The sequence below is a fragment of the Pinus tabuliformis genome, chromosome J, assembly GCF_031772625.1.
Source record: "Pinus tabuliformis cultivar Carrire ecotype Pingquan chromosome J, CPIR1, whole genome shotgun sequence".
NCBI lineage: Eukaryota > Viridiplantae > Streptophyta > Pinopsida > Pinales > Pinaceae > Pinus > Pinus tabuliformis.
The window spans coordinates 76,656,783-76,667,297 of NC_142295.1; the positions used below are offsets into that span (position 1 = coordinate 76,656,783).

Below are 10,515 nucleotides of genomic sequence, written 5' to 3' on the forward strand. Positions count from 1 at the left end.
ATCTTCCCCTTCTTCCTGTAGGATTTCAAAGCTATTTGATTTTCCTGGGTTTGTTTGTTGTTCCTTCTTTCCTTCATTTGAGTTTTCTTTTGTTGATCTTCTTCTACTCTTCACCTCCTGGAATCCTTCCTGATTTGTTTGTTTTTTCTTCTGCTGCTTACTTTTCCTCTCATCTTCTTCCATTGTTATGGGACACTCTTTGACCAAGAGTCCATATTCATGGCATCTGCGACATCTAAATGGTATATTTTCATAGTCCAGGGTTTCCTGCCATACTTCTTCATGATACTCTAGCTCCACTTTATCTGGGATCGGGTTAGCCATGTTCATGTAAACACAAATCCTAGCATACGAAGTATACCTTCCTTTTTTTGTGGTTTCCGCTATTTTCACAAAACTCCCTATCGAGTTTCCTATCCCTTCCAAAATTTCCGGGGCCCAGAAGTCCATTGGTAAACCAAATAATCTAACCCATACCGGTGCTGCTAAAAATTTCCCCTCATCGGGGTTATAGCTTTCTTCTCAATATCTCATAAATAGTTCAGCATTATAATAAAAATAAGGGCCATTCTCAAACACTCTTTCTTTGTCATGCAGGTTAGAAAATATTATCGTAAAGAAGCCTTTCGCTCCCAGCTTCAACTCGATATGTCCTAGGGGCTGCCATTTTTGCTGAATCCATCTAATGAGTTCTTTTTCGGACGGCCAGACTCCGACAAACTTGCAGATTAGGGCATGATCCTTCATGTAGCTTTTGTACCTTTCCAGCTTGTTTGGCGGTATTATGTACCTTGGTTTCTCCTCCGCACATGGCAGACATTTTCCCCTTCTGCTCGCCTGCCAGGTCGCACCTAGGACTGGACCTGCGTTCTGCTTCTCTGTTGCCGGCTGACTATTTTGTCCTTCTCCTGCCGCCACGTCTCGGTAGGAGGGGATCTCTCCCCTCCTGACCTCTTCCGTCATGCCCGTTGCTCTTGGTTTCCCTTTTTTCTCTTACTGTTGCTCTCTGTTTTTTTTGCGCCGTTACCTTTCTTGGTTTCTCGCCATTAGGTTTTAGTTGCAGAGCTCAAATCAAAGTTTTGCATTTTGGCAGAATTGAACGTTGGTCTATCCGGTGGCAACACACAGGCCTAACCGCCCGGGCTGCGCATTGAATCTTGTTTTAATGTTATTTAGGAGGTAAAAGCCCATTCTTATAAAGTAACATTAATTAATTAATTTTAAAGAGGGGTTTTGGAGGGAAACTTAAAGATTATTTTAAATTTTAAATTAGGAGGGAAAACCGCCAAGGGAAAATTATATAAGGGAGAGGAGTCATTGTGAGGGCAGGCATCATGGATTATTGACATTATTCTTCTTGATTTGAGAAATTGAGGCTCTGAGGGTTTTAAGACCCTTTCTCTTTGACTAGCCTTCGGTGGTGAAAGATTCCACCCTAGTCAATCCCTATCTTCATCTATGTTTGGAATCCTAGCATCGAGGCATCTTGGAGAAGGTCTATCGATTGTTTCTTTGGGTTTTTCTGAACTAATTTGAGAGACAGACCTGGACGAGCCATCCTGTGAAGCAGATTGCTTGTTTCTGGGCATTCTTCATCAATTCTATGGCATAATCTATTTGGGCAGTAAAGGAACAATTCTAAGGCAGCGGTCTATTTTTCTGGTTTTTCTGTGGCAGCATGGACTCATTGATAGCAGCAGCCTACTTTATTTATCTTTCTGTGGCAGTGTGGACTCATTTCTATGGTAGCAGCAACCTACCTTGTTGGCCTTTCTGTGGCAGCGTGGAATCATTGGCAGCAGCAGCCTCCCTTATTGATCTTCTTGCGGCAGCAGGATGCATTTCTATGATAGCCGGACTTCTGGGCATGGTTTTAGCAAGGTTTTTCTAAGGAATTTCCTGGCCCAAGCTAGCTAGGGCTTGAATAAACACTCCTACAGCTGTGGACCATCCCTGGAGAGCTATGAGGGCAGTGATTCACCCTTGAGGGCATAATTATGGTAGCAAAGACACCCCTGAATTCATCCTGTGGATGCAGGCCCCAGTCTGAGCACTGTTTAGGACAGTGGTTCATCTACAGGTCATTATCAGCCATAGTTTGTGGCAACAAAGTGAAGTCAGGGTGAAAAAGACAGTCTGAGTAAGCAGCTAGAACAGCAACAAGCCCATTAGGGCCCTCCATGGGCAACAGGATAGCAAGACAGCAAAATTGTGGGGGAAGAGTCAACAATAGTGGAGAAACTGTAAGTTATATAGTTGTTAGAGTAGTTAGTGTTGTTACTGTAACTAAATTGTTAAGTGTTGTACACCCTGCTGGTGTAACAGCCCTAGAAGTAACTCTGTGGACAGAGTATCTGAATGTATTGTTGGTATTGTTGAGAATAATCTACTAGTTTACATTGTTATGCAATCACTTTCCTTTCGTTGACTAAAGAAAGGAATATTATTGTCTTACCCTCCAATAAACCTAAGGGAAAAAATTTCCCTAAGGACATTACAATGGTATCATAGCTATACATCCTGCCAACCTGAAGGGTTGACAATGACATCTCGATTGTTTGAGTGAGTGATATTTCAAATCAGAGCGGCGATTCTCCCACCCTGTGAAAGCAGTCATAAAGAATTGGAAAGAGTTTTGGACTAGTCTTATCCCTGACCTTCGTAAGAGCCATTGTTGAAGAACCAAAGGAAGAGGGCAAACCCTTCAAATATCTGGAACAGTAAAAATTATTATAAATCTGTGGTTTATTTGCCATCAAGTAATGGGCAAATGCTTGGATTTCACAAAGATGCAGAATGTGGGGATCTGGATGCTGTTATTGGTCAAAGATGGAGCATGTTTACCCATATAATAAAACAAATGATGCAGCAGAAGCAAATATTCCAAATTACTAATAAAACGATGCTTTGCAAAATAATACAAATGTTTTTTATCAGGACAACTGGCATGTTAAGGATCTTTTGAGGGAGAATGAGGACATTGAATTCCCAGTCACTAAATCGTTCAAGAGGAATACAGGTTTTTGAGAGAAACTAATATTTCTTGTGAACCTAATGCATTCACCCTTTTGGAGAAAAATGAAATTCTTTCTAGCAGTGATTTCTCACATGCAATAACTTCTTCAGTTGCTCTTGTACCTGACAGACCTACTGATGTAGCAACTTCAAAAAGTTTTACTTTTGTATCGGTCTCTTCACCTCACAGAAGCAATGTTGTAACCTCTACAACTGTTGTTGATGAGGACTTCTGGAGAACGGTGTGTTACGATCATTATATGCCCAATGCTTCGGGTGAACCCTTCACCCATCGTCAGGGACTAGAAGCTAACTGATGATGTGAAGAGTGCTGGACCTCTATAAATCGGGGATTGTGATGGAATATAGCCGTTAGAAGAATAATAGCCATTATAGGACGAGAATAATAACAGATAGGCAATTAGTTGATTAAAATAAAAGAATTAGGTAAATAAAGATTAAAATAGTTGATAAGATAGAAAATATTAATATTTACTCTTAATTAATATAATTTTACTATTAATAAAAATAATTTTAAATTGCTAAAATGAATAGAAAAAATTTGGTCAAAAAGAAAAATTGGCAAAAAATTATTAGGAGAACAAGATTCATAATTTTTTATTAAAAAGGAATTAAATGAATGATTTTAGGTAAAGGAATTAAAGAATTGATTTAAGGTCAAAAGAATTGTTATAACTAATCATATTTAAAGGAAAACAAATTATTAATTGAAGATTAAAGAAAAAATTGGTCAAAGGGAATTAATGAAGCTTTGAAATTTATTTAGGAATAATGGATTATAATAATCATTGAAAATGTAATAATCAATAAATTAAAATTGGTAAAATTAGATTAATAAAGGAATTTAAAAGATTTGATTAAAAGAATTTCATTATATTGTAAGCTGTTGATGAGGACTTCTGGAGAACTGTGTGTTACAATCATTATTATGCCCAACGTTTCGAGTGAACCCTTCACCCATCTTCAAGGACTAGAAGCTAACTGATGATGTGATGAGTGTTGGACCTCTATAAATAGAGGATTGTGATGGAATATAGCCGTTATAGGAGGAGAATAATAACAAATAGGAAATTATTTGATTAAAACAAAAGAATTAGCTAAATAATGATTAAAATAGTTGATAAGATAGAAAATATTAATATTTTATTCTTAATTAAAATAATTTTATTATTAATAAAAATAATTTTAAATTACCAAAAAGAATAGGAAAAACTTGGTCGAAAACTAATAAGGGAAGGAAATTACAAAGATAATTGAATTAAATAATATTAATTATTAATAACTAAAATTGAAAGGAAAACTGAGTTAAATTAAAATTAAAATTTTAAACGATGCGTTGGGATCATTTACTTGGTGTAATATCATCACTTACGAGAATTGGTTAATGTGGTTGGGATCATTTACTTGGTGTAATATCATCACTTACGAGAATTGGTTAATGTGGTTGGGATCATTTACTTGGTGTTAATGTGGTTTTTTATTTAAAACATATGCCTCTTACAATTTGACATAATTTTTTGTTTGAAAATATATAATGAAATTTGCATTATATATGAAAGGTTATCAACCTGAAACCAAATTATTTTTAAACAAGTTTTTCCTGGTCCTATTTTTAAACAAGTTTTTTCTGGTCCTCCCTTCATGTGGATCATATTGCAATGTTCTCCTACAATGCTTTGATCTCATTTTGGTTATAAGTTCATTGATAGACACATAGTTATATATTGGTGTTTAATAATATATGCTGTGTTAAAGTAACACACTTGTCTTAATTTATAATGGTTATGAGCCTCATATACAACAGTAACAAAGAAGTGTATTCTTGTTGACCTGGGATGTATATATGCTGCCAGTTGAGAGAATGTTAATTCATAATGGTTATGAGCCTCATATACAGCAGTAACAAAGAAGTATATTCTTGCTGACCTGGGATGTATATATGCTGCAAGTTGAGAGTACAATAACACCCAACAATAAAATACAAATAGAGTTTACAAATAGAGAATGAATACCACACTATTAGAAATGCAACTATCTCCATCCATGCTGAGGAAGCCATCACTCCGTTTGAATAACTTCATAGAATGAGTGGCTATAAGCCTATAATTTTTGCCTTAACGTCCAATTTAGGTTCAAATTACTAATCAAATGTTGTCAACAGGGTTTCCAGTCCATTCCACATTATATGATCTGTTTGTAGATGTAAAACTATGTCCATTGCAAGATAATTGTTAATCAACTAAGAACCACTTTGTAGGAGCTGTATTCGTTTAGGAATACAGCAATTATTATTACCATATACCCTATGGCATATTTATTAACAGAAAGATGAAATAAAGAGACATCGTTACAAATGTGTTCCTTCAGGAACATCAACATGAAAACATACAACTCCATTCTGTCTAAGCCTTTGAAAAGTACATCACTAACTTTAATATATTCTGATCTGTTCTTGAAGCTCAGTCCAGAATTTCCTACAAAGTAACTATATTCTCTCACAAGTATCTTCCCCTCATAAAGCCAGTTTGTTATTTACTTACAGTAGCATCTTGCATTTTAGGCTTGGCGAATAATTCATACAGACACTGAGTTGCATCATAGGCCTCTAGTCAGAAACAACTCCCATGTCTTGACTCTTCTGCTTTAATAATTAACTTGAAATCCCTTTAAAATAAACTTTCTTGATTTAATTTGTTATTTAAAATAATCTATGAACTTCTACTAACATATTGTTCTCTTGTTTTACAGAAAACACTATGATGTGGGGGCTGCACAGATGATGTTTGGGAACAAACACCTTGACAAAGATGGAAATGGAAGAAGGCTAGGAAGAATAATATTTGATAGTGGTAGCTCCTACACATACTTCACAAATCAAGTTTATGTTGCTTTCCTCTCAAGCTGTAAGTATCACAAATTACCTTTCCCTTGTACTATAAGGACTTTGTCTCGTTCTAATAATGCAATGTTAACGGGTTAAAGAAAACCTACCTAGGAAACAGGTGGAGCAAGATTCATCAGACTCATTCCTACCACTCTGTTGGAAAGGGAAAAATAGGTCAAGGTAAATGGCTTTGGTTGAGTTTTGAAATTCAAGTGCAAGTTCAATTTCAACAATTCAATCTCAGGCCTATTTAGAGGAAACATTATAAAAAACCATGGCCAGAGAGTCAAGTGCAAGTTCAGTTTCAAAATTTTAACCTCAGCCTTATTTAGAGTACAAATTATAAAAACTATAGTCATTGGAAATATATTAGAATCCTGAAAGCTTCCTGAGTTTTGTGAAATGTATCAACTCTGTTGCAGAGGTGACACCATACTTCAAGTTGTTAACACTCGAATTTGGGAGTGCAGAGCAAAACATATGGAAATTTCTCCAGAAGATTATTTGGTCATCAGTGTAAGCATGCATAAGCTTTGACATACTCTATTAGATTCTCTACCATGCATTAGAATGATATCGCATACCTTCAAAATCTCATTGTTGATTAAAACTCTCGTCCTTGAATTTAAGTAATTTATCTTTATGTTTCAGAACATTTTTGTTTATGAATTTGATTTCAATTTACAACATTCAAAAGAAGCTTATTTTCCTGAAATAAAGGGTAAGCTTGCAGGATTAAATCTCTATAATCACTCTGCACACTCGGCGAGGGCAGTCTATAGAAAATAATTTTGAGTAGATGGTTACAGCTTATAAACCCCACGAGTTCGATCAGTTAAACATCTTTGAAGGTTTTAGGGGTTATATTTGATCAGCTTTAAATTAATTTGGAATAACGCTATCGTAGCTTATACAATATCGGGTTTTCCTATATGCTGCCCATCATATGCATTCAACAATCTGGTTCAATGCGAGCTTTATGTACATTCTTCTTGTAGAATAGATCAATGATCTTGTAGAGTATGAGGACCTTGCATATTAGATTCTCGGGCTTTCAGATGGACAAGACAACCGATGGCAAAAATCTTTGAATTCTAAACTAAGGGAAGCAGAATTGGAACCATAGCAAAAAAAAATTCACAATAATTTCACAACGGCCAAATGGACAGACATCCAATGGAGTCACGGGTTACATTTAAATGGCAAATTCTCAGAATTCTCGGCCTTAAACCCTTTATTTCTCCGAAGAAGAGATTTTTCATCCCCAATTTCCCACAAACGCTGAGAATTTGTGGCAAAGGATGGGTAAAATGCGTAAATTAACGCTAAAACCCTCCACAAAACCCCAAATTCAAACTATGAAACGCAATTCCCAGCTCGAAATTCGAAATCTAATGTTGACAATTCGGAAGAATTTTACCTTGGGAATGAAAGGCGTGCTGTTCCCAGCCATTTGCACCAGATAATTAAGATTTAGCGGGCACTACAATGCAATTCCGAGGCGAATGAGTCTTCTTCTAAACCTCTCAAATTTCTCACTAAAAACCTCCAGGATTTAGAGCTTCGAGCTTTTCCTCCTTGTCCTCGGCCTACAATCTCCCGGCATATACTATTAAAAGTGGCTGGTCATAATGGGGGTGAGGATGGGATAAAACTGAACATGTTTTTCCCTTATACTAATCGCCAAAAGCAAAAGCCCTAATTCTGAGCATTGTTCGCAGCCCAAAGTGGAGAGTGGCTTTCTGGAGCCTGTTCACTACCAAGAACCCCGAAAGACAAAGTGCTTCGGATCAGGTCGTGAACAGTGCGGCGGCTGGGAAAATTGTAGGAGGGCGCAGAAATTAGTATTACCGTCACTGGTATGCAAAACTTCAGACAAACTACCATTTTCATTGCTATTCATGGGCTATATAGAGAGTGCATTCAACAAAACCTAAAAACTATGAGATTCATTGAAAGAACTGTATGCAACATATATTCGCATTACATTTACCTAAAGGGCTCTAGCGCTCCGCCGTATTTGCTATATTTATACTGAACACATCTCCGGCTCCGTCCGTGAGATTGTCAAACAAAGGCTCCTCTGTCAGTTTGAACACTGCTATACTTCGTCAAACAGGGCTCGTCTGTCAGACTGAACATTGTTATATACAGCTTATTACATAACCGTTGATAAAGTTTGAAGCACGGATTAATCACAGATTAGTTGGTCGTGCACCGCAGAACAGGGTTTTGAAAGCACAAATTAGTATTAAAGTAAAAATTCAAATTAGTATTAAACTTTAGATTTTACTTAATTTAGATTTTATTGACGGTAAATTAAAGTATTTGGTAATTTGTAATTAAGATGGAGAATCTAAAATTAAATTTAGATATGTAAATTAATTAATTACAAAACAACTAATAAAAGTTTTTTAAATATTACTAAATTTTTAAAATAGATTGTGCAATGTGCGAGGAAAAATAAATTTTCACACTTATTCAATAGAAATTAAAATTTCCGTTTTTTAGAACATGGACAAATTGGGCTATAAGCCCAATATTTTCTGATCTCACTGTATAAATTATGTTTTTCTTATATCTACTTTAATGGTTTGTATATATGACAGTTTTGGTTTTGGTACATAGTATATCTCTCTCTGCGCACAGACGTACAATTTTGGATTTTTTTCTCTCTTCCTGCTGAGAGAAGCTTAGACACAATATTGGACTTTTTTCTCTCTTCTTGCTGAGAGAAGCTTAGACACAATATGGTTGATAGCAGACTCCTTGGGTGGAGTAATAGCGATTAGCGGTTAAGCTTTTATATCTTTATCTGGATAGCTTCATGTATCTGGACAGGCAATCTTGCCTCCATATGCATATGCCTCGGCATCTACAAAATGTAATTTCTTATATATAAATAGAAATTACGACTTTTTTTATGGGGAAAAAAAAAAATAGAAATTAAGATTTCCGCTAACAAGGTATTGTTTGGACAGAAAATGGAATTGTATAGGCATTAATTACATGATTGTGTTAAGAGAATCGAAGCTATTGTGCTCATCCCAATTAAGGTGTAAATGAGAAATGCCAAGTCACAAATTATGGAAATGAGAGGCTTACGTCTATCATTATGTTTATAAATGTAGTTATTAAAAGTCATGTTCATAAACATGATGAAAGTTGGGCAATGATGTTGACAAAAAAAAATAATTCAAATAGGGGGTAAAGGTATTATTTTATCAAATGATTATTAAGCTTAATTAAGATAAGTGTTATGCATAGTTAAAAGATATTATTTAATGGTAAAACCAAACTATTTTTAAGTTTAATTTAGAAAAGTGAAATTTTAAACTTTTTCTTATTTTTATGTTTTTAGATAGGAAATGCATGCTCCCAAGTGGAAAATCAATACGTAGCGTCGAACCACTTCTCCAAGGATAAAAATTAAGCCAAAATGAGAAAAAACTAAATAAATTATTTTAACATCCACAATGCTAAAGATAGCCTATGGGACAGATTACTTCTTCATCTCCTTGTTGTATTCAGCCATTTTTCTGTGAAGCTTCACAATAAATGCTCCCACTTCTTGACAAACCCCTCGCTACATAGATTATCCCAAGAGCTATCTATCAGCATATCTGCATAACTTTCCATGTTGTCTTTGAAGGCCTCACATTCTAAAATGAAATGCTTTTCTATTTCCACTTTTTCGGAAAAACAAAAAATGCATACTCTTTCCTCCCACACTTCCTTTGGCATTTTCCAACACCCTGTTTCACAATGGAGTTGAGGAGAATTAGTCCTTAATTGAGCAATAAGAATTTTGGTTCTCCAAGAGATATTGGCCTCTATGTATGCTTTTGGTTGATGACAATGAGTGGGATTAAACACTTCAATGTAGTACTTTTTCTTTCTTCCTAACTCCTTATCCCAAGTACGCTTGTGGAACTTATCCATAACTAAAGTTTTTATCTCTTTGTTGTTTATGGGACACGTGTTCAAGCAAATACCCCATTTACTAAACTATTTGTTATTTGTTATTTTGTTGCATCCAAGGTTTTTTTTTTTTTTTCGCACAATCTGTCATTAAAGACAGCCTTAGGCCATCTATCCTCTTCCATTTGTTCAATGTTTTTTAAATACCTTATGACTCGCACCATAACAATTGCTTCAATAGAGCAGTCCCTGTTTCACTTAAAAACATAGCATAAGGAACTGCACGTAAGAAAAATATCGAAATTCAAGAGAAGACAATTGTTATCAACTTTGCACATTTGTGTTTCAAATATCAGAAAGAGAAGAAGATATGATTATTTAGGATTGTCCATTTATATTTATGCAGTCTCACTATCGTAGACCAATGTGCAATGCCAGTAGCAAGCAATAATATTCAAATCAAACCATCGTACTACCAGTTACCATCATGCCTAGTAACTAGAGGCATGGTTCAATAAAATGTTAAAAATTTCAGCCACTAATATTACAAATAAATGTTAATAAAAAAATTTGCAATAAATAAAAAAATAATTCATAAAGTTCCACTTTACAAAATTGAAAATTATTTAATAGATTTGACCAAAATAATATATAGTCAACCCAAAACCAAATGT

At 35.2% G+C, this 10,515-nt stretch overlaps 1 protein-coding gene across 2 annotated transcripts in view; it reads right to left on the minus strand.

The window, feature by feature from the left end:
- LOC149225591 (uncharacterized) overlaps positions 1-8,092 on the minus strand; it is a 96,660-nt gene extending 88,568 nt beyond the window's left edge. Inside the window, exons 1-2 of one of the 2 annotated variants that reach the window (XM_089377179.1) lie at positions 7,914-8,092; positions 7,341-7,733 (exon numbers count right to left, since the gene is read on the minus strand). The gene's annotated coding sequence lies outside the window, so the exon portion shown is untranslated. The remainder of the gene's footprint in view (positions 1-7,340; positions 7,734-7,913) is intronic. The other variant, XM_089377178.1, reaches the window with a different exon arrangement.
- Between the last annotated feature and the right edge of the window lie 2,423 nt (positions 8,093-10,515).